The sequence below is a fragment of the Lissotriton helveticus genome, chromosome 2_1 (assembly GCF_964261635.1).
Source record: "Lissotriton helveticus chromosome 2_1, aLisHel1.1, whole genome shotgun sequence".
Lineage (NCBI taxonomy): Eukaryota > Metazoa > Chordata > Amphibia > Caudata > Salamandridae > Lissotriton > Lissotriton helveticus.
In genome coordinates, this window is record NC_136059.1 from 971,915,549 (window position 1) to 971,943,099 (window position 27,551).

Consider the following 27,551-nt stretch of genomic DNA (forward strand, 5'->3'; position numbering starts at 1 on the left):
CGATACCGGTAATGTTCCTTATCGTGTAAACTATACCATTTTTTAAGGGACTCGAACATCTTTGATCCCAGTGATGCCTATAAGGTCCCACTAGTCGAACCCCTTAGTTTTCCACAGGCTACCCAGCTTCTCCGAATTCAACAGGGGAGTGGCCAACGTTAATCTATCTTTCCAGCCTAGATATTTATTAGCCGCATCCCACACCTGCACCACGTGAGCGGTCGGGCCAGTAAATGGAAACTTCTCGGGCCTAGAATACAGAGCTCTATCTATCATCCCACCAGGGGCCTGACCCCGGTCCATAGAATAGCCTGGATTACCCGGAGTTCCGTAGACAATATGGTTCACCGCAGCCAGCTGCGAAGCCCAGTAGTACTTCCTTAAATTCGGGAGTTAGTTTTGCGAATGATATTCGGGCTGACCGTCCCACAGGAGCTGCCTCTGGAGAGTCTCAATCCCCCTGAAATAGGAGGTCGGCACTGGGTCCAACGAATACTGTAGAGCAGTGTTTCCCAAACTGTGGTCCGCGGACCCCCAGGGGTCCGTGACACAATCCCAGGGGGTCCGTAGGCAACAGTTTTAAAAGCACAGAAACAGGACTTGTATAATTAGCAGCTTTCCAGCAACAATACAAGTGTCAAGAGAATGCCAGTGATTAATGTACCTGCTGGAGAGCGAGGAGTGTTTTGTTCAGTGGCAGCTTTGATTTGACTAATGTAGCACAGAGGGTTAATGTGCCTACTGCAAAGAACGTGTAACATGCATCTTAAAAAGCAGCATTTTATGTGCCTAGGTTTGTGGTTACTGCTTTTGTCACAGAGATTCTTTTGTTACTGCGTACTTCATAAGTGACAATCGTAATCTAGCAGAGGGACCTAAAAACTGTCATCAAAGAGCTGCTTGCAAACTGCATGGTACCAGGTTAATAACTTATATTTTGTCCCAGTTATTCATTATCCTGAAGATATATTTGGGTGGAAATACATTTTTATGTTAAAATCAAAGCTAGCCACTATGTTATGCTCTGAATCCTAAGTTTGTGCTTTTCCAGACCAAGCACTCTTTAAACATTTTATATACACACTGTACATGTATGATTCAATGTCTCTATATGTGTGATGTAAAGTGCTCTGACATCCTACAATGGTATGAGAGATGCTACAAAACTAATGAAATACATGTGACAGAGGGGCTATTACTTCAATATAATATACTAAGGGCCAGATGTACGATCTGTTTTTATATGCGCGAACGGGTTCGCGAACCCGTTTGCGCACGCAAAAACCTATTTGGCCATGTACATAGCCTATTTCGCGAGTCGCAATTTGTTTGCGATTCTCTAAATAGGTTTTGTAACTTGCTATTTGGAAGGGGCATTACCTTCCAAACAGCGAGTCTCAAAACCATGTACAAATGTTTTGCGGTCGCAAAACAGTCACAATTACCACCTACTTCAAGTAGATGGTAATGCATTCGCAAATGGGAAGGTGTCCCCAGGGACCCCTTACCCTTTGCAAATGCATGCAAAATCATTTTTTTAGGTCAGGCAGTGGTCCCAGGGACCTCTGCCTGCCCTTAGAAAATGAAACGAAAACATTTCATTTTCAGACTGCATTTTTTTTTTTTAAAACTGCTTTATTTAAAAGCAGTCTGAGACATGGTGGCCTGCAGAGCCCAGCAGGCCACCATCACTGGGAGTGCTGGCATTCCCAATGGGCTCGCAAATTGCGAGAGGCTCATTAATGTTAATGAACCTCGCAATTTGCTACCCCATTGGGAATCCCAAACAGTGTTAAACACACTGTTGTACATTTCATTTAGCGACTCGCAATTTGCCACTCGCAATGTGTCGCCAATTGCGAGGCGCTAAATGAAATGGTTGTAGATCTGGCCCCAAAATCCTTAGTACTTTGAGTATTTTTTTTGTGTGCACACATGTGTATTTAATTTTCGAACTACTGTTTTAATGTTTGAAATTTAACTCATACAAATTGCTTGGGGGTCCCCGGCTTCCAGTGGTGACTCAATGGGGGTCCTCAGGAGTCAAAGGTTTGGCAACCACTGCTGTAGAGCATACAGGAACCGAGGCAAAGCCATCATCTTAAAGATAGCGGCTCTCCCAAGCAGGGATAGTGGAAAAGCCTTCCAGCGCTCCACGTCTTTCTTACACCTGTTCAGTGGGGAAATGAGATTATTGGCGTACCGCAACTGCGGATCAAGCGTAATGCATATGCCTAAGTACTTAAATCCTACTGTCTCAATCTGGATCGGCGGGTCGCCCACAAGGACAAAAAGCACCGACTTTGCCCAGTTTATGGCCAATCCAGAGTATCTACCAAAAATGGCTAGCACATCTAAAAAATGACTCAAGGATTCTGTGGAATTAGTAAAATAGAGAAAAACATCATCTGCATATAACAAGATCTTATCTTCCCATTCAGGCGACCACCGCAAGCCCCGTATCGATCTATCCCATCTGACCCAGGCCGCCAAGGGCTCCATTGCGAGCGCAAAGAGCAATGGGGACAGCAGGCACCCCTGCCTCGTTCCCCTTTCTAGCGGAAAATCACTGGATTTACAGTTATTGACAACCACCCTGGCGAGGGGGTTTGCATACAATAGTCGCACCCAGCCAATGAATTCACTTCTAAAGCCCAGCTTCGCCAACACCGCAAATAGATACTGCCACCCCACTCTATCAAAGACCATTGTGGCATCTAGGGAAACCAACACTGCAGGCTCATGGATCTTCGAAGAGCCCCCAAGGACGCAGTGTAACCTCTGCAAATTCAGCGCCGTGTTGCGACGAGGCATGAAGCCGGATTGGTCCGGGTGAATCAATGTCGTGATCACCTTAACTAGTCGAGTGGCAAGGAGTTTCGCTAGTATTTTGGGCTCTGCATTAAGGAGCGAAATAGGCCTATACGAGGAACATTGTGTCTTAGGCTTACTCCCTTTATGTATGACCACTATATTGGCCACTCGTTGGTCATATGGCAGCTGACCCTTCTCCTTGCTTTCTAATAACATGGCACGGACATGCGGGCGAGTCTGCCAGCATTTCATTTGTACAACTCAATCGGAATCCCATTTGGGCAGGTCGCTTTACCGAAATGTATCTGCCTGATAGCCTGTGCGACTTCATCGTCAGCAAGAGGGGAGTCAATATAGCTCTTATTCTCCTCCGACAAACTCAGCATAACAATGTCCCTAATCATTCCGCTGTTCTCAGCCTCCGTGAACGCGCTACAGGCGGTGTAGACCTTCTGATAGTACTTTGCAAACTAGTCTGCCACCGCCTGCGAATCCGTGACACTGAAGGACTCCGATCCTTCTAATTCAGGAACCAGCCTGAACGCCCGCTCTCCGTGTTCAAGCCATGCGATCAGTTTACCGGCTTTATCGCTATGCTCATACATACGGCTCTGCACAGCATTATTTTGGGCAATCGCTCTATCCCTCACAAGGCCTTTATATTCCTCCTGTCGGAGTTTCAGCAGGTGGAGTTCCGCAGGTGCGTGTGACTTAGAAACTCTCTCCTCCAAAAGTATAACCTCACCCTCTTTCTGAGCAACCTCTGCCTGACTTTTCTTCTTCTTCCTCGCACTAAGGATAGGACCTCGCCTCTCAGTACCGTTTTATATGCTTCCCAAAGGGACTGTGCAGAGTCAACTGACCCCACATTTTCCAGGAAGTAGCGGTCCGATATCCGGAGCACCTCTTTTCTGATGGCCGGGTCCTTTAACTACCAGGCACTAATGAACAAGTTACTTACCTTCGGTAACGATATATCTGTAAGAAACAGTAGTTAGTATTAGATTCCTTACCTTAGAATATCCCCAGGCGTCAGTCTGGATCCGGAAACTTTTGCGTAGCAGTACCCCTGCGCGTCGGTAGGCGTCGTCTGCAGGCGTCCCCTGCGGCTCCGCGTCGTCGGCGTCGTGATGACGTCGCTGGAGTATATAGACGCCGCCTCCGCGCGCTGACGTCAGTTCTTTGCACACAGCTTTTCCGCGCCAGAACACGCAGAGCCATGTGAGAACTAACACTGGTGCCATTAGAAACTAGGGCCCTGAAAGGGATGTCCTTAACCCTAGGTATCAGTTCGCAGAACGGGGAGGATGGGCGGGGCGGTAAGGAATCTAATACTAACTACTGTTTCTTACAGATATATCGTTACCGAAGGTAAGTAACTTGTTCATCTGAAAGAAACAGGTTAGTATTAGATTCCTTACCTTAGAATAGATACCCCAGCAATACCAACCCCGGAGGTGGGTCTGCGAACCAATACAACCTACACCAGAAAGTCCTGGAGGACCGAACGGCCAAAGAAGCCGTCCCTCCGGACTTGACTGTCCAGGCAGTAGTGCCTCGCAAAGGTGTGCAGCGAGGCCCACGTAGCCGCCTGGCAAATGTCCTGCAAGGGGACTCCCCGGCCCAGGGCAGTAGAAGCCGCCGTAGCCCGAGTGGAATGGGCCCTCAGCCCAACAGGAGGCTCCTTCCGAGCCAAAGAGTAGCATGCTTTGATGCACAGGACGACCCACCGAGAGATGGTCCGCTTCTGTACCGCCCTTCCCTTCTTCTCACCCACGTAGCCAACAAACAGTTGGTCATCCACCCGGAACTGGCGTGTGCGATCCATGTAAAATGAAAGCGCACGTTTTGGGTCCAGACGATGGAGCCGCTCTTCATCCTTTGAAGGATGCGGAGGCGGGAAGAAGGAGGGCAAGGTGATGGACTGCCCGATGTGAAAAGCAGAGACTACCTTGGGCAGGAAAGAAGGTCTAGTCCGAAGAACCACCTTATCAGGATGAACAGACAAGAAACGAGGTTTAACAGAAAGAGCCTGGAGCTCACTCACTCTCCTGGCAGAGGTGATGGCCACCAGGAAGGCCGTCTTTAAAGTGAGAAGACGGAGAGGACAGGAATGAAGGGGCTCAAAGGGAGCGCACATCAGGAAAGTCAGAACCAGGTTCAAGTCCCACTGAGGCATCACGAACGGAGTTGGAGGATACATGTGCGTGATGCCCTTCAAGAATCTTAACACAATAGGGGACTTGAATAAAGATGGCTGATCAGGTAGCCTCAAGAAGGCGGAAAGGGCAGAAAGATAGCCCTTGATAGTGCCCAGAGCAGAGCCCTGCTGGGCAAGGGAAAGGAGGAAGAGGAGAACCTCAGACAGAGGGGCTGAAAGGGGATCCACAGCCTTTGCTGTGCACCATGCCACAAATCTGTTCCACCGGCAGGCGTATACAGACTTTGTGGAGGGACGCCTGGCTGCCAGAATTACATCACAGACTTCAGGAGGCAAGTCAAATGGCCTCAACTGCCGCCGCTCAATCTCCACGCATGGAGGTGGAGACTGGACAGGTTCGGGTGGAGGACCGTCCCCTGCTGCTGCGACAGAAGGTCCTCCTGAAGGGGCAGGCGGATCGAGGGACCGACTGTCATGCTGAGTAGCTCGGGATACCAGTATCTTCGAGCCCAGTCCGGAGCCACAAGGATAACTTGGGCCCGGTCGCGCCTGATCTTCTTCAGCACTCTGGGCAGAAGTGGTATAGGCGGAAAGGCGTACAACAGACCGCAACTCCACTCGCGCCGAAAGGCGTCGCCGAGCGAGTGCCGTCTTGGAAACTCCAACGCGCAGAACTGATGACATTGCGCGTTCTCTTCTGTGGCGAATAGATCTAACCAAGGCTCTCCCCATTGCTGAAAGAGGCCTCTCGCCACGTCCGAGTTCAGACGCCATTCGTGATCCACCGAGCACCGACGGCTGAGTTCGTCCGCCCTGGCGTTCAGAGAACCTGCCAGGTGTTGAACCGTCAGAGTCACGCCCTGACGTTCCAGCCATTGCCAGAGACGCAGAGCCTCCTGGCAAAGGGTCCACGACCCCACACCGCCCTGTTTGTTGCAGTACCACATGGCGGTGGTGTTGTCCGTGAACACCTGCACTACACTCCCGTTGACAAAGGGGAGGAATGCCTTCAGTGCTAGGCGAATCGCCCGCAGCTCCAACAGGTTGATATGGAGCCGGGACTCCGCCGGAGACCAGATGCCTCTGATCTCCGCCTCTCCCAAGTGGCCACCCCAGCCCTGGAGGGACGCGTCCGTCACAACCACGTGCTCCGGTTGGGGAAGGGAGAGGGATCTGCCTCTGACCCAATCGCGGTCCGTAAGCCACCACTGCAACTGTCTCGCAGTGCCCTCCGAGATCAGGACATGGTCGGATAGGTTGCCCTGATGCTGGGCCCACTGAAACTTCAGGTCCCACTGCAGAGCCCGCATCCGCCACCTGGCGTGATGCACCAGTAGGATGCAGGAGGCCATCAGCCCCAGAAGCCACAGCGTCAACCTGACCGAAACCCGGGATAACGGCTGAAAGATGGGAATCAGAGCCTGAATATCCCGGACCCGCCGTTCTGGAGGATAAACCCGAAACTGCGCCGAGTCGAGAACCGCTCCGATGAAAAGGAGCTTTTGAGAGGGACACAGGTGTGATTTCGGCACATTGATGGAAAACCCCAGCTCGTGCAGGAGGTCTGCCGTCATCTGAAGGTGGCGGACGACTGTTTGGGGCGAGCCCGCCTTCAACAACCAGTCGTCGAGGTAGGGGAAGACTGAAACCCCTAACCGGCGCAGATGAGCTGCGACCACCGCCATCACTTTCGTGAACACCCGTGGGGCGCTGGTAAGGCCGAATGGGAGCACGATAAACAAAGTGCTCCTGGCCTACCGTGAACCGCAGGTAACGCCGGTGGGCCGGCAGGACAGGGATGTGAAAATACGCATCCTGCAAGTCCAACGCTACCATCCAGTCTTGTGGGTCTAGAGCAGCCAAGACCTGAGCCAAAGTCAACATCTTGAACTTCTCCTTCCGGAGGAAGCCGTTGACGTTCCGTAGATCCAAGATAGGACGCAGGCCTCCTTTGTCCTTCTTGGGCACCAGAAAGTAGTGGGAGTAGCAACCACACCCTACTTCTGGCCCAGGAACGCGCTCGATGGCCCCCTTGGCCAAGAGGGCCGTAACTTCCTCCAGCAGAAGTGTCAAGTGGTCCCCCGACACACGGTGGTTCTGCGGTGGCATGGCTGGAGGAGTGGACTCGAAGGGGAGGGAGTAGCCCCTTCGGACGAGCTGCAGCACCCACCTGTCCGATGTTATCGCGCGCCAGCGGGAGTGGTGATGGCGAACCCTGCCACCCACTGGCGTCACGTGAGCCCGAAAGCTCGGACTAGGAAGGCTTGGATGCAGCAGCGGGGGGAGGTGTGGACTGACCTCGCCGCTGCCCTCCACCGCCACCACGGCGGAAACCACGGCCGCCACCACGCTGGGGAGCGTTCTGCGGCGCGTGGCTGGCAGCACGTGTGGGACCGCCCCTCCCTTGGCCACGAAAGGGGCGAAACGAACCCGTCTGCTGGCGCTGGGTCGAAAGACCCAAGGACTTGGCCGTGACCCTGGAGTCCTTGAAGCGCTCCAGCGCGTGGTCCGCCTTGTCACCAAACAGGCGACTGCCATCAAATGGCATGTCCATGAGGGCATTCTGGACGTCTGGCGAGAAGTTGGCAGATCTCAGCCAAGCATGGCGACGAATCGCCACCGTCGTGGACATAGCCCGTCCCAGCGAGTCGGTCGTGTCAAGACCACACCGGATCGAGTATCGCGCCGCATCCCGGCCTTCAACCAAGGCCCGGGTGAGCTTGTCCCGCACTTCCTGGGGGCATTGCGGCAAACACTCCTCGACCGTATCCCACAGGGAGTGGGTGTAGAGGCCCAAGAGGCACGCGGTATTACAAGACCACAGTCCAGCGCTCAAAGAGGAAAAGACCTTTTTACCAAATTGGTCATACCGCTTTGATTCCCGATCGGGCGGAGCCGACGGGAATGCGGACTGTGAAGTGGAGGCCTGGATCACCAGACTCTCCGGGGAGGGATGGGTGGATAGGAAGGCAGGGTCGTCCGAGCACGGACGGTGACGCCTGGCAACATTCCGGTCAACCGGTGCACCGGAAGCGGGCCTGGACCAGGTGCCCAAAAGGACATCCGTCAGGGCCTCATTAAACGGCAGCAGAGGCTCCTGAGGGCATGACTGCGGTTTAAACACTTCGGTCAGAATGTTCGGTTTGACCTTCGCGACGGGGAGCTCAAGGCTCAAGGCCTTGGCAGCCCTCATCAGGACCACCGAATAGGCAGCCCCTGCCTCAGACGCCACAGGGGTCGGGGAGACAAACCCAGGGTTGGGCGACTCGTCCAGACCACTGGCATCACCCAGATCACCTACCCAGTCCACATCATACTGGCAGGCACGGGATAAAGGGTCCTCAGACCCCTCCCAACCCTCTCCATACTCGTCCTCATCGCCGTATTCTGGATCGACGATATAGACTTCGGGGTCAATGGGCCCCATCGGCGCCGGATCCGGCGTCGGACGACGCCGGTCCGACTCCGCGTCAGGAGTCAGAGGGGGAATGGGGGTGGCGCCGCGTGGCGTCGGCGCCGGGGACCCGACGCCGGCCGGAACCGACGGCGGAGTCACTGCACCGCGCGGAGGCGGTACCACGGGTTGGCCCAAAGGAACCGACGCCGGAGAGGCCGGTAGACCAGCCGGCGACGAACCTGAGGGGCCCAGCGGCGCCGGGGCCGGGGCCACCGGTGGCGTCGGGGCAGGAGCACCCGAACCGCTCGGGCCCCCAGACGGGACCGACGGGCCCGCAGGCGCCGTAGGCCTCGCCGGAGGAGACCTCGCCCTCATAGCCTGGAGGAACTCCTCGATCTCCTCGCGCGACGCGCCTTCCCCAGGGACCGACGGGTATGGGGCAGACGGCGTCGGCGACCCACGCGGGGCCGCGGCCACCCGAGCCCCCGGCCGCATCACGCGGGCGTCGGGGGTGCGATGACGACGCCCCGACTTCTTACGCTTACCTGACGAACCGGAGGAATGGTGGCGACTCCCGGAGCGCTCGTGGCGGCTCCGCGATTGTTCCCTCGACCGCTCCCTCGACCTCCGACCGGACCGGGACCGCTCTCGACGCGGGGCCGACACTCGGAGCTCGAGAAGCTTGCGGGACCGCTCCCGCCTAGCTTTACCAGTCAAGGCCCGACAGTTGACGCAGGACTCCACGTCGTGGTCCGCGCCCAGACACCGGAGGCAGAGTCGATGGTGGTCGGTGACCGACATCAGGCGGTCGCACTCGTCGCAACTCTTGAAACCGGGCATCCTACCGGCACCGTAGAAGATTAATTAGTTAACAAAACACTTGGTCAAAAGACCGGAGTACTGCTCTTCGGATCTGCGCTAACTGGCGCGGAAAAAAGAAGAACTGACGTCAGCGCGCGGAGGCGGCGTCTATATACTCCAGCGACGTCATCACGGCGCACGACGCCGACGACGCGGAGCCGCAGGGGACGCCTGCAGACGACGCCTACCGACGCGCAGGGGTACTGCTACGCAAAAGTTTCCGGATCCAGACTGACGCCTGGGGATATTCTAAGGTAAGGAATCTAATACTAACCTGTTTCTTTCAGATAGGAGCTATTTTACCCACTGTCGGTCGACCGAGGGCAAGCTGTAGCCACAATGGAGAGTTATCAGAAATACCTCTGCCGAGGTACTTCACCTCTTGGATCATAGTCGCCATCGCCGCCGGCAGCAATATGTAGTCTAACCTTGACAGGCTACCGTGCGCTGCTGAAATATGAGTGAAATGGGTCAGCGTTGGGTTGCGTATCCGCCAGCTATCAACCAACCCTAGCGTATCCAGGAATTCTGAAAGCCATCTCTGTGATTGTCTAAGCGCTCGTGGTGGGCTACGGTCAATCTCTCCATCCAGTACAGAATTCAAGTCACCTCCCAAGACTAGGCTGCCGAGGGGCAGCGTGAAAAAGACTGAACTCAAATCACGAAAGGTATCAGCCTGGAGGCCCGGTGGTACATATATAGATAGGAATGTGACCGTCTTGCCCCTCACTTGCCCCGACACTCCCACATACCTGCCCCTTTGATCCAACCATGTGGCCTGCACAGACAGGGGGAAGGAATTCTTAACCAAAATCCCGACCCCCCTAGAACCGGTGGTAAACCCAGCATGTGCCACCAACTTGTACCCCCCTTTGTGGAGGGCCATGCACCTATTACCAACCAGGTGTGTCTCCTGCACAAATACCACATCTGGGGAGTGCCTCCTAATGATCTGGCTGACCATCCCCCTTTTGATCTTGTCACCCAAGCCATTTGCATGCCAACTCAGCACTCTCCTCCCCGATCCTCGACTACTCTGTGCCATTCAACCCATGTAAAGGACATCTCGCTACCTTATTATCACCTCACGTAAAAAGGCATAGGAAAGAAAATAAAAGAAAAAAACAACCACTACACAAAAACCTTACCATCCCACCTCCCCCCACCCTGCAACCCTGCTCGCGGCGTTCGCCAACCCCCAATTTGCAGTGTGTCTGTCGCCCCATGGTCTAACTAACCAACTATCTAAATGTAGATCAGAGGAGGATGTCAGAGGCCCGCTACCCCGCCCCCGTCCTTAGGAGTCATAACTTGCGCCTGGTGCATCTAAAGGTCCGAAAGGGCCGCTCCATAAGAATGTCTCGTGAGTGGTCTCTCTCCCCAACGGCTCGCGCCACCCGGGCAACAGCAATACTTATCATTCCTGTTCCTGTGATTCATGTCCACTTTCGCCGCCTCCTCCCCAGATCTCCTCCTGGGGGGAAAGACCTTCTAGCCAGTCCGAAGCAACTTCAGGGTTGTCGAAGAACCAGACTTTCCCCGCAACCTCAACTCGCAGTTTGGCAGGGAACAACAGCATGTTTCAAGCCCCTGTCTCGGAGCCGCTTCTTGACTTCGAGGAAACTCTGCTGCTGCATCTGGTCCATCTGAGTAAAGTCTGGAAAAAAGGTGATGGTGGAATTCTCATAGTTCAGAGGGCCCCCCGATCTGGAGGCCTGCTGGATAGCGTCTCTGTCCCTGAAGTTGAGCACTCGTGCAATGATCGGACATGGTGGGGCTCCCAGCCTTGGTCTACCACCCGGAATTCTATGCGCACGTTCTAACGTGAAGAAATTTCCTAACCCATTCGTCTTCAGATGGTTAAGGATAATGTCCTCAATAAAGAGATCCGGGGCCAACCCTTCAGCTTTCTCTGGGACTCCGATAATGCGTATATTATTCCTCCGAGCCCGTCCTTCATATTCATCAAGCTTGCGATTGGCCAAGTCACTGGAAGCTTGGAGCGCACGAACGTCCTGCTGCAACTGTGACACATCATCCGTCAAGCTCGCGGTTTTGACATCTAACGATTTAACCTTCTCACTGGTCTTGGTGAGGTCGGCTCGGATCTTGTTCACCTCCATAGACACCATGTCCAATTTATGATCCAGCGACTGCATCTGCTGCCCCAAGGAGGTCTTGGCCCCATCTATGGCGGCCATCAAATCCTGCAGTGTGGACTCCGGTGTAGAGTCTGTGGACTTCCTATTTCCATCCAGTACCCACCCTGATCCAGAAGGCGAGCCCCTGGGCTGCGTATAACGGTCCAGTTTGTTGGATTGAACGGAGCGGGATCCCTTAGTCGACCTGGACAGTTGTTACTCGCCTTCAGGCCGAGCCGCCAATGTTCATCTGCACTTGGAGGGTTATAAACCCACAGTTATCGTGGCTGCGACGTTAATCCGCCGGAAGCACGTATACCACCACTACTGATCCTGGTCTAGTTATGTGAATTCGTACTTGGGTCACGCATCCCCACCGGGCCAGATAGGCAATCGTCACCGATTATCAGATCGCTCCTTCGGCCCCAGAGTAGCACTCTATCACGCAGACTCAGGTTTTGTGGAGAGAGGTCATGCTCATCCGTCGCTGCTTGCCAGCAGCCCAGCAGCACAACAGCCACACCCAATCGCTACCAGTCTCACCCGCTCTGTATGGGCACCTCAGGAGGCTGCGGGAACTCCAGCCGCACCACAGTCGTCGAAGGCCCACCAGACACCGGCAGTCAACTCCACGGGCTTTGTAGGAAGATATGTGGTACACATCCAAGAGGCGGTCCGGGGCACCCCGGTCGGGTCCGCTAAACCGCAGGCAGTCCTAGGAGCATCTCAGCCGGTCAGGTAGTTCAGTGGAAGGGCCTCCGCATATTATTGCAAGCTTCTAATGCGCTGGCGGGAATCTCCATCTTAGTGCCCTCAAACTCTTAGTCGCCGTAGGCACGACTCAGGGCAGGATCTCCAAAGCGCCGCGCCGCCCCGCCGCGCATACCACCTTACAGCCAGGCACGGCCCCCAAGCCCCCCCCCCCGGCGTGGGGGTATAAATAACCAGCGTAGGTGCTCGTCTGGGCTGCAACAACAAGACGGACCAACACGGTTGCGCCTCGTCAATATGCGTTCTCGCAGGCCTCCCTGCTCGCACCAACCAAGTCCGCACCCGGCTAGGGAAACACAGCCGAGCCTCCTGCGGCTCCCCGCGAGCACAACACAGCAGTTGGAGCTGCGTCGCAGCCGTCTCAGGGGTCCCCAGGCAGCTCGCTCGATCCGGTACAGGGCACGGCCAGCAACTTCCGGTTCGCCTCGTGGGTGTTTATTAACTGGGAGCCGGTCGCCGTACCACGCAATTCCCCGGTTCCGATTTCGGCGGAGGCCCAAACTTCGCGGGCGTACCGCTTCGGCCCACAATCACGCCGTGAGCCTGGAGCGGCACCAACACCCACGGCTTCCTTTCGGTCAGGCAGGGCACCCAGCGGCGCATCAGGATGTCTCCAGGATTTTGCGGGCGAGGTGCGCGTCACACGGAGCTACTGGCCTAAGCGGCCATCTTGGATGCTCGCGTAGCTCCGCCTCCCTATGATTGAGTTATTAATCACTCTTAATTCCCCATTAAGAAAATGGCTATGCCTATTTTCCTAACACAAACTTCTTCCCTACATTGCCAGATATTTGTTTCAACCATTTAACACTCATTACCTACTGTACACATGGGGGATTATGGGCATTAAAGAGTTGTTGAATACATTTGTCACTATGTTCTAATGTTTACTGTTCGATAAAAAGGGAATCGCTAATTTATGTATGTGAAGATTTTGGAGTAAAATGGCTGTTATCTATCCCCGGCACAGCATTTTATTTACTGCGCTTGGCCTAGTGCTCATAGAGATTTTCTACATTAGACATGTGTGTTTAATTGTTGGTATATACACCTAACATTGTATTTTCACGATTTCGGTAAGAAAACACTACTTAGCCATTTTACGCAAGGGCTTTAAAGGCCCTTGATTACATTTGCCACTATGTTCTGTTGGAAAAATGTGTATAACACATTTTTACAAGGGGGGCTTATGGCTATTAAATGGCTGTCACACCACATCCCAGGCACAGTGATTTACTTTTTCCTCTAGGGATAATGGTTATGGCGATTTTCTACATTTTTACATGAGGATGATGTGGGTTAAATAGTCATTACATGTAGCTAGAGCTGTATTTACATGATCCCTGTATGGAAATATTTATTTGTTATTTCATACATGGGGGATTAAGAGTTGTAAAGGACTGCTGAATGCATTTGTCACTATGGTCTAATGTTTTCTTTAGGGACAATTTGAATAGCTAACTTTTACATCGGGACTTATGAGTGGTAAATGGTTGTTACATATCACGGGCACGTCGTTTTACTAATTCTTCTTGGGATAATGGGCAGAACAACTTTATTTTTTACATGGGGATGATGAGTGTTTAATGGCTGTAACCAGTGGCGTAATGCAAAATGATGAGGCCCCCATGCAGAATGTGATCCCCCCCCCCCCCCCCCCGAGTTGCCCACACCTCACAGATATGCCTAGGGCTGAATGTGGGCCCCCCTTTGAAGGTTGGGGGCTCCTTAAAGGGTTGGGGCCCCACTTCATCCCAAGGGCTGCAGGGTCCTGTGTAACACCCTTGGCTTTAACATATACCCAATACTGCATCACCTTTAAGAAATGATAAATAGATATTTTACAGATAGGTATTATGGGCTTTAAAGGGCTGCTAAATCTATTTACCACTACGATTTAATGTTTTTGTTTAGGAAAATGCGAACAACTATGGCTGGTAAATGGCCGTTACGTATCCCATGCACAATGTTTTACTTATTCCTCTAGAGATAGTGCTTATAGTTGTTTTCTACATGAGGATAATGGATGTTAAATGGCCACTGTATATACCTAGAGCTGTATTTGTATGATTCCTGTAAGGAAAGGATAATCAGCTATTTTACATGGAAAATTATGGGCTTTAATGGCCTGTTAAATACACAGGCTACAATGTTCTAATGTTACTGTTGGTAAAATGGAATGGGTAATTTTTACAAGGGTGTTTATGGGTAATAAATGGCTGTTACATGTACACAGTGATGTATTTACATGATTCCTGTACGGAAATAGTAATCAGCTACTTGAATGTGGGGCCTTAGGGGCTACAAAGGATTGCTGAATGCATTTGTCACTATGGTCTAATGTGTCCTCTAGGAAAAATCGTAATAGCTAATTTTTACTGTGGTGATTATGGGTGTTAAACAGGTGTTACATATCCCAGACACATTGTTTTACTTATTATTCTTGGGATAATGAGCATAGTGATTTTGGGGGGGGGGGGGGGGGGGGGGGTAGATTAAAGATGGCAAATGGCTGTTGCATATCTGAGGCAAGATGTTTTACTTATTCCTTCAGGGATATTTGTTATAGTGATTTTCTACATGGGGATGATGGGTGGCTGTTACATATACCTAGCACTACGGTTTCATGATTCCAGAAAGGAAATTGTAATTGACTATTTTTCAGATAGGGTTTATGCTTTAAAGGGCTGCTTAATACACACGTCAATATGTTCTAATATTTTCAGTTGGGAAAAAAAGAATAACATTTTTACATGGAGTATTATGGGTGGTAAATGGCTACTAAACTGCTGAATATAAATGTGATTTCTAAGCAAACAGCACGGTTTCACCTTCATTGAATAAAACGTGTGTATCCAGTGGAACCTCCAATTATGTGGATTACCAAAGCTGTAAATATTTATACCCAAGACTGTCAGTTTGTAAATTTCGAAGAATAGTATCGTGTTCAGAAGTCCAATGTTAAAAAAAAAATCTGGACAAATTAAATTGTACAACAATGCAACCCGCTGGGCATACTTTGGTATGTATGCCCTATAAAAGTTTAGAAAGCCCAAAAGGAATTAAGTTTCTTTAATACATTTAATGTTTGCATAAGAACACATTTCTCAAAGAAATGTGGGGCTAGGTCTTTGACTTCATTTGATAACTCGTATTCTAAAAATGGGACATCAGAAAGGCAATTGTAGATTTCAGAAAATGTAATTTAAAGCCATGGTCAGAGAATCCCAAAATAAAGCGACCCACCCTGGCCAAATTTGTGCTTAAATCATCATCTGTGAGGTAAATGTCATCAACATAGGACAACACTTCTGAGTCAATTTCTTGTAAACGCTGAAGTTACTTGGGCAGAAAACAGACCAGGGCTGTTCTTTTACCTTTGACGGAGCCTACATAGCTTTCTCTGGGCTCCTAGTGCTGTGAAGGCAGTCAAGTAGTGGATTTCAGGCACTATATTTGGACAGAATTTCCAATGCAGTTTTGAATTTTTTACAAACAATGTTGTTTATTAAGCCTATGTTGTGTGCATTTTGTGCAGCAAAAGTGTGTGTGTGAGACTATTTATTTGCCCTGGTAAGTTAGAGGATTTTCTAAATATTTTAAAGGTCTGTATACAGCCAGAACTGCTGCCTCAGTGTATGTATGCAATGTGTGTGTATTGGCAACGACTGCAGGAAAATCAACCCAGGGAAAAAAAAGACGTCATATCGGTATGATTCGTGTTCCTCAGTCAAGAAGGTAAGTTCTCCACCACCACTGGTGAGCCCATGGCTACTTGAATGTGTAGTTAGTGCTTGCCCGAAAGTTACAGGAATAACTACTGGTTGTGCCATATTTAATGAATGAAATTCAAAGAAAGGAAACACTAAAGGGGGCAATCCTTTTAAACAATAAAGTTTGATTAACCAACAGACATAAATAGGTGCTACCTATTAAGCTGAAGAAGAATACAACACTTATCACCATGGATGTCTCCGCATAGAGGTAATAAAGATGCTTTGGACACACGCAAGTAAACTACTCAGGAGACCCATTAAATAGGTACCAGACCTAGAACGTTGGTGGCAACATGTTATACGGTTCCTACTAATCTAGTAGGACTGTGTATTTAGAATAAAACTTCATAATACAGAGACTTCTTATATAATCAGTAAATGTCGGTCTGTTTTAGCTAGCTCACAGTACCACATATAAACTCTCAAACCTACAGAGTTATAGATGTTGTCAGTAACCTAGAACAGGCTCTCAGATTCCCATGGAAATAGTGGAAATAGACCTAACCCATTCATTTGTTACTCTTCCATGCCCAAAGTGCTCACAAAGAAAAGATACACTATTTCATTTTCAGACATTTATTGAGAAGCACTAATCTATGAGAATAAAACATGAACCGCGATTATAAGGAAAATTAGACCTATTATTGTAATAATCATTAAATTATGAAAAACACTAACAATTCAACCATGGTAATTTTTATAATGTTGCTAAAGTTACTCTTATCTAATACTAGCCTCTATGCTAAAGAGAGCATATTGGCAGGACCAATCTGCCAGGCCTGTTAGAATGGCCGAACCCCATACCTTGGTACTCTACGTTAGGAAGCTAGGTTCAATGCATCCACAAATACACCTCGGGCTCAAGGAACAGCTATCTTTCTCCTCAGGGTGAAGGTTGGCGATAGCAGGACTGCATCTTACAGCAGCATTTCGTGATGACTCCGGCGGAAGCGAGCCACTCACCGACTTCAGAACGGATGCAGTTTAAATAGCAACACAACAAGCTTGTCACACTGTTCCAAAGGTGCAGGGCAGGTTCTTAATTAGACTAAAGCAGAAGAGTCGCCTCTTTACCAGCACAGAAAGGAAAACAATGGCTCGTGTTCAGAATTTGTGCAACCCTGGAACTAAATGTGCAGACTACAGGGTGACTGTCTATCAAAAATAAATGTGTGCAAGGGCCAGTCTCCCAATAGGAAAACTTTCAAACCACCATTAGAAAATGAGGCTAAGTTAAAACAACGCTGAAAGAATAAGTTACTTACCTTTGGTAACGCCTTATCTGGTAGAGATAGAATCTTGCCGCAGATTCCTTACCGTTGAATTGAATTATCCCTAGGTACCAGACTGTATAAAGAAAATATTCTATAGCAGTACCTCCACGCGTCTGTAGAGGGCGTTGAGCGACGCCGTTCATTGGATGCGACACTGACAGTTCACATAAGCCCTTTCCTGACATGTTGACGTCACTTTCTTCCATAACTGTTTTCCGCGCAAAAAGCGCAGATCGACTTATGGAAACTGCTTAGGGAAACAGTGTGCCCAAAAATAATCTTCTTATTGTAAAATGCATTTTTTTAACCTAATGAAAGGCATGAGAGTGGTGCTCAGAAAGGGATCTCTTAGACAAAACGAAAAACCAGTTCACAGAGCAGAGAGGATGGGGGAGTTTGGTAAGGAATCTGCGGCTAGATCTTGTCACTACCAGATAAGGTGTTACCGAAGAGAAGTAACTTATTCATCTGCTAGAGACATCTAGCTACAGATTCCTTACTTTTGAATTAGATACCCAAGTAATACCATCCCAGGAGTAGAGTCTTCAAACTGATCCCAGTAAAGATTGCTGATTAGGAGTAGCCAGTCTATTAAGCGAGCGAGAGAGAGAGGAATAGAGAAAGAGATTAGTTGTCAGAAAGGTAGGTGAAAAAGACGTCCCACCAGAAAAATTGTGGAAAACCTGTATGGGAACTGAAGGCCATAACTATGGAAAAACATGGAAAAGACACCAGTGGCAGAAGAATAAGAAATGCTGGAAGAAGACTCCATATAATCATAATACTATATAGCTCATCTAATGGTAGCCGGACAATTCATGGACTGGGCTGAAAGCAAAGGACAAACGGTAGTACTCCTGAGCCAAAGCTCTTGCCATAGGAATAAGCAATGTAGAGAGTACCAATCAATGCTTTAAGAAAAGCAGAGCAAAGAAATACCAACTATTTTGGGCATAGACCTCGCGTGATCAGAGAAAAAAGTTTGAGAGAGAAGGGAGCCAACTGGGGATATTTAACGTAGACCCCACAAAGGGGGAAGGGTTAGCAATAGCAGAGCCGCGAACTAGTGAAGGTCCCGCTAGGACAAGCGCAGCAACGGAAGCAAAAACCCATTCCCTCCTAAGAAAGGCAGCATAACATCACTGTTTATAGAGTTACCCAAACAAAAAAGCTGTATACAATAAATATAAAGGAATGCTACATACACATATATACATACATACACATACATATATAAATAAATATACACACACACATACACACATGTACACTGTTCAGTAAAATATTCCCAGGAAAGGTACTAATAAACGTTTACATGGAGCGAAGATGTGACAACGGCGAGCTGGCAAACAGCCACATCGTACCGTAAAAAAGACTAGAGGGGCTAGAGAATATCACACACCCCAGAAAAAGAAAAGCAACCTGACATAAAAAACACCACAGACTGAATGGTTACAATCAGGCAGCTGAGAAAAAAAAGAAAACAGCAGGTGAAAAACAACCCAGCTAGAATAGAGAAGTGAAGACCACTATCTGGGACTGTAATAAGATCAAGTTGAACAAAGGCCAACACAGGGAAGGCCTATTCAGACAACCAGCCACCAATGTAAAGAAGAATATCAAACAGAAAAAGGGACGGGCTGAAGCAGCGGAAAAAAGAGAGTAAAATGTTGTGGTAGACCAAACGGCACAAGGGGAGGTCTAAAACCAAAGGATCAATATAACGAACTGAAATAACAGATGGAGTGGCAGTATATACATCATAACCAGTGTGGCCGCCATAAAAGACATGTTGTAATAGGAGACAGGACCCATGAAATGACCAGAAGGTATAATGTAAACACAGCAAGAAACCTTGAGTATACCACAGCCATGGAGAAGAAAGAACCTTACCTATTCTGAAGGAAGAGAGTGAGAGAGAAAAATGCACAATAAAAAAATCTCCAGTTTCCAAGGGACAACCTGTGCCTAGCCAACAATTCCTGTGACATCATGTGTGAGGATCTTGGTGACACCGAAGATCGTAATTTTTCATACAGATTAGTTCAAGGGATAACCAACCCCCAAGGGATTGGAACCTTCTCCGCACTGGCGAAAAGAGAAGGAAACTCTCCGGAAAAACATTTGAAAGGATCATCAACATCCTGACGAATCAACCCAAGAGAGGGTAGCCAAGCAACACACATTCAAGAAGAAGCGTAAGAAGAAAAAGAGCCGTAAACCCTAGAGGGGTAGAAGGCAACATCTGAAGAACAACAAGTTCCGTAACTAAAAGTACAAAAAAAGTTCCCAAAAATGAAAGCAAAACAGCTTTGCGCATGGCAGAAGCAGATTAAGAACAGTCCATGCAGTGGCACGAAAGTCTGCAGAGTAGTCAATCCATGCTAAGATATGGACTAGGTACATCCACAAGGAAACTTGAGAGTAATAGAAATGGTAACAGTCCTTCTTGTCCGTGCATAGCGAGAGCTAGCACAAAAACTTTTAACCACTGAAAAAGACTAAATAATTAATACTGCTTAGGCCAGGATCAAACAATGTACTCTAGTCTAAGAACTACACCCTCTTACCTTGCGTCTGATAGGAAAGAAAGGACATCAGACAGACTGTAAGGAAATAAACCCTGGCTAGTGAGGAAAATATGCTCGACAAAACGGGCGGGGTTGGTTGCGAACAGGGGATAAACAAGGAGAAACCTCTTGCACTATCTTACCAAAGCACACAATTGGAAGTCCCCTATAAGGGGTACTAAAGTGTCAGGAACATATGAAGGATTGTCTCTAAGTCATACAAACGAAGTACCCTGTAAAGGCAACTGCATCTGCACAATGCAAGCAAAATACCTCAATCAGTACCTGGGTAGAAAAGCAAAAGAACACCTAGTATCAACAGGTGTTGAACCCAATAGAGCCATAAAAATATATGTGCGCCAAATAGATCGGACCATAACCAGTCCATGATAGTTTAAGAAGTAATAAAGAACAAGTTACTTACCTTCGGTAACAATATATTTGTAAGAGACATATATTAGTTATAGATTCCTTACCTTAGAATTACCTCCAGGTGTCAGACTGGATCCTGAGAATTATTTCCTCAGCAGTACCCCTGCGTGCCGGTAGGTGGCATTGGTCGACTCCGCGTTCGTAGTCGGTGTCGTGATCACAGGGATGACGTCGCGGTATCTACTTAGACACCGCCCCTGCGCGCTGACGTCAGTTCTTTTACACGACATTTCACGCCAGAAGAGCAGAGCCATGCAAGACACAGACCACTGGTGCACAAAACTAGGGCCCTGAAAGGGAGTCCCTTAATCTAGAAGTCAGTTTACAGAATGGGGAGGATGGGTGGGTCGGTAAGGAATCTATAACTAATATATCCTCTTACAGATATATTGTTACTGAAGGTAAGTAACTTTTTCCTCATAGACTATTAGTCATAGATTCCTTACCTTAGAAAAGATACCCCAGCAATACCAACCCAGGAGGTGGGTATGCAAACCAAGTTCACACCTGAAAAGTCCTGGAGAACTGAACAGCCAAAGAAGCTGTCTCTCCGGACTTGACTATCCAGGCAGTAATGTTTTGTGAACGTGTGCAGTGATGCCCACGTGGCTGAATGCCTGATGTCACCGAGAGGAACTCCACATCCCAAAGCAGTGGTGGCTGCCGTCAGCCTGGTGGAATGGGCGTGCAGCCCTACTGGAGGCTCCTTTCTCGTCAAGGAGTAACAGATCTTAATGCAATGGTCTGTTTTTGCACTGCCCGACCTTTCTTGGAGCCCATATAGCCAACAAAGAGTTGATCGTCCACCCTGAATTGTTTTGTGCGATACAGCTAAAATTATAATGCACGTTTTGATCCAGACGGTGGAGTCTCTCCTCCTCCATCTCGTCAGGCTGAACGTATGACAATGTACCGGACCAGCACGACCAGACACCCTCAGTTGGTGCTTTGCGCCTTTTGGCACAACTTTTAACTAAGCCTTTAAAAACCTACAGTTATACTGATTACATTTCTGTTGTTTTTGTCTCAAATTATTTATTAAAACGTAATCTATTTCTTTAGAGTGGTGTGGGATTGCTCTTGTGTTTTCCCTGCATAACTGTTTGTGTGCTGCCTAAATAATTTACACATTGCCCCTCAGTTAAGCTCGACTGCTTTTGTGCCAAGCTACCAGATGGTTGAGCACAGGTCAAATTAGTGACTGTTGTGGTTCACCCTGACAAGGATGCTTGAGAAGGGTTAACACCCAGCTCAACGAATAACCCAATTCCTCAATCTGGGTAGAAGCTGGTGTATGGAGGATGAACTAAAAGAGCTGGAAACTTGCTGACCCACCTGACTGATATAATGGCCACTAAGAAGACCATTTTAAGGGTTAGAAGTGTCAGAGAACTGCTATGTAGGGGCTTGTATGGGGAGTCCATAAGAAACGTCAGAACCAAATTACGGTGCCATTGGTGCATTATGAAAGGGGCAGGAAGGAACAAATGTTGCAAACCCTTAAGGACATGAGTCACAACAGGGGAGTTAAAAACTGATGGTTGCTCCAGCAACCACCAAATCGCTGAGGTAACAGAAAGATAACTCTTTATGGATGCCAAGGGAAGGCCTTGCCATTCTAAAGATAAAATGAACCGCAACACCTCCGATAGTGGTGGAGAAAAGGAGTTCACATGACATGAGGAGCACCAGGCCACACATTTGTCTCCATAGCTGAAGTATACATTCTTTGTTGAGGGATGCCTGGCTGAGAAGAAGACATGAAAAATTTCGGGAGGAAGAGCTAAGGCATTCAACTGTCACCTCTCAATCTCCGTGCAAGAAGGTGGATTGTGCACAGATTCAGGTGCAGAACCCTGTCCTACTGCTGTGACAGAAGGTGCTCCGAAAGGGCAGCCTGATTGGAGGACAGATGCTCAAGAGACCAAACTCTCCTTGCCCAGTTCGGAGCCAATATGATGACTTGGGCTCAATCTGTCCTGATCTTCTTCAGACCTTGGGGCAGGAGCAATAGCAGAGGAAAGGTGTACAGAAGTATAGAGTTCCAGTTTAAACAGAACATAAGTGAGAGCCGCTTTGGAAACGCCAATGCGGAGAAGCGCTGACGTTGAAGTTTTGGCGGTGGCGAATGTATCAAGCCAAAGTTCTCCCCATTCTCAGAAGAGATCTTGCGCTACCTCTAGATGTAGACGCCATTTGAGATCCGCAAGGCATCGACGGCTGAGTTTTTCTACCCTAGTGTTCAAAGATCCGGCCAGGTGCAGCACAGCCAAGAATATGTCCTGGCACTCCAGACATGTCCAGAGCCATAGAGACTCTTGGCACAGGGTCGCAACCCCACTCCGCCTTGTATCTTGCAATACCACATGACGGTGTTGTTATCCATGAACACCCGAAACAGCCTTCCCTTGATGGATGGGACGAAGGCCTTTAATGTTAAGCTGACAGCCTGCAGTTCAAGGAGGTAGATGTGGAGCTGGGATTTCGCCGAAGACCAGAGTCCTGATCCGATCTCTACCTCTCTCAAGTGGTCACCCCAACCCAGAAGTGATGCATCGATCACCATTGTCAGCTCCACGTGGGGAAGTATGAGGGATCTGTTGCTGGTCAAATCCCGGTCTGTCAACCATCAATGCAGATCTTTTGCAGTCTCCCCCGAGATCTGGACCATGTCGGAGAGACTCCCCTGGTGTTGTGCCGACTGGGACCTCAGATCCCACTGCACAGCCCGGATATGCCATTGAGCAAGCTTCACAAGCAGAATGCCATCAGACTCAGCAGCTTCTGAATCAGTCGCACCAAAATCCAGGACTGAGATTAAAACATCTGTGTCATAGCCCATATGTTGTGTACTCTCCGCTCCAGAGGTTAGTCGTGGAACTGTGCCATGTCTAGAATGACTCAGATGAAAGAAAGCATCTGAGGGGGAGTCAGGTGTGACTTTGGCACGTTGATAGTGAACCACAGTGAATGCAAGAGGTTCTCTCTAGTCTGAAGGTGAGTGACGGCTACCTAAGGCAAGTGTGCCTGTAACAGCGATTTGTTGAATTAAGGGAAGACTGGGATGCCTGACAAAAGTTCTGCAAACACCACCATCACTTTTGTGGGGCACTGGTAAGGCCAAAGGGCAGCACAGTGGACCCAGAAATGCTCACCCAAGGGGCACTGGTTAGCTCAACAGTGAGCACAAGTAACTGGAAATACATGTAGCCTACATTAAACTGCAGGTAACACCTGTGGGACTGCAGGATGGTGGTGTGGAGATTACCACCCTGCAGGACCAGCACTGCGATCCAATCTCCAGGGTCAAGGGCAGACAAGACCTGGGCCAGGATGAGCATCTCAAACTTGTTTTTCTGCAGAAAGGCATTAAATGGAAGAAGGTCTAAAATGGGATTGAGGCCCTCGTCTTTTTTCAGAACCACTAAGTGGCAGGAATAACTAGCACAACCTACTTCTAGTGCAGGGCAAAAAAGCTTGTACCTCTTACTGCAAAAGGGACAGATGGCCCTCTGTCTGCCGTTTTGAAATTAGTGGGAGATGCAGGGAGGGGGGTTAGGAAATAGAAATAGTAATGTGTAATAAAGTGTGACCCCGCTGAACAATTTGTAGGGCCCATAGGTCTTAATTTATCGCCTGCCACCCTGCCAGAAAATGACAGATCCCTCCTTAGAAAGCGTGGCTGTGTACTAACTAGAATATAAATACAACAAAGGGGGGGAGAGAGAGAGAGACAAGTGGATTCGGTCTCCCTTGGCAATATGATTAAACAAATTAGAATCCACTCAAAGTGGTGGTGATCCCTAAGGTGATGGGGAGCACACAGTGTTGTTTAAATGCCCCTCACACACCAACAGGCCCTTGGTGTCATGCTTCATCATCGGGGCCTTCGCACCCCTCTGCGGGATGCGGCGTGCTACGACTCACGAATACGTAGGAGCACTTGATAGTGAGCTATGTGTAGGTGTGTGTTTGAGGGAAGAAGTGTGAGTGGTGAGGTGAGGTGAAAAAGTGAAAATTAATTAAAAAATACCTGGCTCGTAGGAAAAATGATTTATTCTGTCCTCGGCTGGTATCACTAAAAGTGCAAAGTGAGGTTGATAATATACGTATTAGGGTATATCAACCAATGAAAGCGTCGACATGTTTCGGAGTCCAGCGACTCCTTCTTCAGGACGAGGATATGCACGTTATCCTCACCTTACTCACATGGAATGTAGAATGTCAAAGTGTATCCTACAAAAAACAGAAACTAGGTGAAATGTACCTATTAATGTAATTATGGAAAAGCTCAGTTGCGCCCAATTGGCGTTAGAGAAACCTGTGGAATAAAAAGACATAATAAACATCTCAGTCGGACGTCCAGGAACAGGGAAAAAGACAATGCTTTCCAGTCAATAATGGGTGAACAGAACCAAAAATAAGGTTCAGGAACCCTGTAAAAAACGTTGAAAATGACACACAGTAGACATAGACATACATCTGTAGTAAAATACGTAAGGATATTTGTTCTCCCCAAAACATCACTGTGGAGGAGGGGGAGGGGTTGTTAAATGGAGGCTTACTTATAGTTCAAGGTTTGATGACCTCATGAGCCTAAGCGTGGTATTGGTGGATTCCTTCCTCACTGCTCAGTAAAGCAACCTAAAGGATATTAAGGGAGGGTTTTAGGTTGTTGTAGTAATTTGGGAGAGAAAAAGCTCATCCTCGATGTTATGACCCAACTCACGGTTACTGCATGGTCTAATCGCCTGCCTTCCCCTCAACACTGCTCCGATGAAGTGTGGAGTGAGGTTGGCGATTTTACTCTTATATACTGCCCTTGCTTCCAAATGGGGAGTAAATTGGTTAATTAGGCACGGAAACATGCCCAAATACGGCTGTTCTGAGTAGATGAGGTCCGGTACTGCGCGTTAGGCAAAGGCGCGGTACGGGGATCGAGTGCGCATGCGCCAGAAGCTAGCGCTGATGTAATCGCGCATGTGTCACGCCCGGCATTCGACTGAGACTGTTACAGTCAACGCGCATGTGTAACGCCCAGACGCCAGCACATGTTGCAGGCTAGGGCATTGTGAAAGATAGAGGCAATTTTATTCGCCTGGCGTCATGGTTTTACAGCGCGTCAATATTTATAAAGGACGATGTTACTCTGCACATGAGGCCTATGTTGTGAGAGGAAAAATAAAGAAGTGGCCAAGGATGATTAATATGGGGGTAGCGCCTATGTTTAACAGCGCATCCTGAGGTAGCGAGCAACCTGCGCATTGCTGTCAGAAAAAAGGGTTTTTTTTTTCTAGCTATTCAGGGGTTGCCTAGCTCGAATCGCACCCTGTATACAAGCAGTCTAATTACATATTGAGGTCAAGGCTCTCTCAGTAATGATAAATTTCATCTAGGTACTGCAGGGAAAAGTATAAAGGTTGCCATGAGTCTGTAGTGTTAACCTTATGGGCAAAGTGGGAGCTGTCATTGTACTTTCAACGTAGCTGGCTCCAAGGAATAGAGTCATTCAGCCCAGAGGTGTCAGTCCCAAGACGGAACACCCAACGTTGTTCTTTTTCAAATAGCCCTGACTCTGTGGGCAACTGCTCAATCACTGTCCATTGTAACTCATTCACACAGTGTTGGTGTTCAAGGAAATGGGCTGCCATCTTTGTAGTTGATTTTTTGCATCTAATGTTGCTTTTATGCTCATTAATCCTTACTTTGACTTGCCTCGTTGTCATTCCCACGTATTCCTTCTTGCAAGGGCACATGATCAGATACACCACGTTTTTGCTGTTACAGTTGGTGAATGTGCGTTGTTCCCAACTAGTACCATTCGTGAAGGTGAGAGTCTGGCTTTTCTTAGTAAGATGGCAACTGTTACAGTTGCCACAAGGGTGATGGCCCTGTATTCCTTGTAACCTGGTTTGTTCCACTTTGTTTGTGGGAGGTCTTGTGTGGACAAGCATGTCCTTTAAATTCCTACCACGTTTGTGAGCAAACAGCGGTTTTTCCAGATTCAATGAGCCGCTTGTTAGTATACGCCAATGTTTGTTGACCAGTTTGGATACTTGGTTTGCAACTGGACTGTAGGTAGTCACACAGACTGTTCTGTTCGGTTGGTCATCCTTCTGAGCTTTATCTTCCAAGAGGGCTGCACGGTTGTTATTCCTGGCTCTTTTCATTGCCTTCTGGATGACGTGATACGGATACTTTCTTTGTCTCAGTTTCCTGCTCAAGTCAATGGCCTGAGTTTTGTACTTGGCTACATCGCTACAGTTGCGACGTAGGCGCAGGAACTGCCCGTATGGTAAGTTCTCCCTCAGGTGACGAGGATGGAAACTGTCAAACCTGAGGAGGCAGTTCCTCGCCGTAGGTTTAAAATGGGTTTCTGTCTTTAGCAAACCTGCCTCATGGTAGATATTGAGATCCAGAAAGATCATTGAGCTATTGGACATTTGGTAGGTGAATTTTAAGAAGGAGTTCTGGTCATTGAGCCATTGCATGAACTCGGTGATTGAATGACCATCCCCCTCCCAAATAACTAAAATGTCATCGATATATCGTCGCCATGTGTGGATTCTCCCCCTGAAGGGGTTATTGGGGTGGAGAATCTTAGAGGACTCTAGGTGGTTGACGTATAATCCCGCCAGGCTCGGAGCAAATGTGCTCCCCATGCTGGTTCCATGGCTCTGCCAAAACAGGGTGCCCTCGTATTCAAAAAAGTTTTTGGTGAGGGCCAGCTCATACATTCCATGACCACTCCTCGGGGAGTTTGGTATTTCCATCGGTCAGAATGAAGTACTTCCTCGATAATCAGAAGTGTCTCATCATGTGGGAGGCTTGTGTAGAGACTCTCCACATCCAGGCTCAGAAGCATTTGTGAAATAGGATCGAAGGGATGGTTCTGTAATAGTTGTAGGACCGCTTTGGTGTCCCTCAGGTACGTATCAGTAGCTTGTACCAAGGGTCTCAGAAAGGCACCGGCAAACTTTGACAGAGGTTCGAGGATGGATGAGATGCCGGACACAATTGGGCGCCCTGGTGGGTTTTCAAGGTTCTTGTGGACCTTGGGTATCGTATAGAAATAAAGAGTGCGAGGATTTCAGATTCTTTTTTGGTAAGCCAGTTATGTGCCAAGGCTTCCTCAATCATCGTTTCTATTTGTACTCGTAGAGACTCGGTGGGATCTTCTGACAACACCTGATAATTCCTTCTGTCAGAGAGGAGTCTCCTACATTCTTTGTCATAAGCCGTAGTAGTTTGAATAACCACTGCCCCCCCTTTGTCTGCTGGTTTTATGGTTAAGTTTTTGTTGAGTCTTAGTTCTCTGATCGCCTCATTCTCTAGTTTGCTTATGTTTTGGAAC

At 48.7% G+C, this 27,551-nt stretch overlaps 1 protein-coding gene across 3 annotated transcripts in view; it reads right to left on the minus strand.

Moving 5' to 3' along the window:
* SMARCA2 (SWI/SNF related BAF chromatin remodeling complex subunit ATPase 2) overlaps positions 1 to 27,551 on the minus strand; it is a 1,851,064-nt gene that overhangs the window by 463,741 nt on the left and 1,359,772 nt on the right. The window lies entirely within an intron of this gene.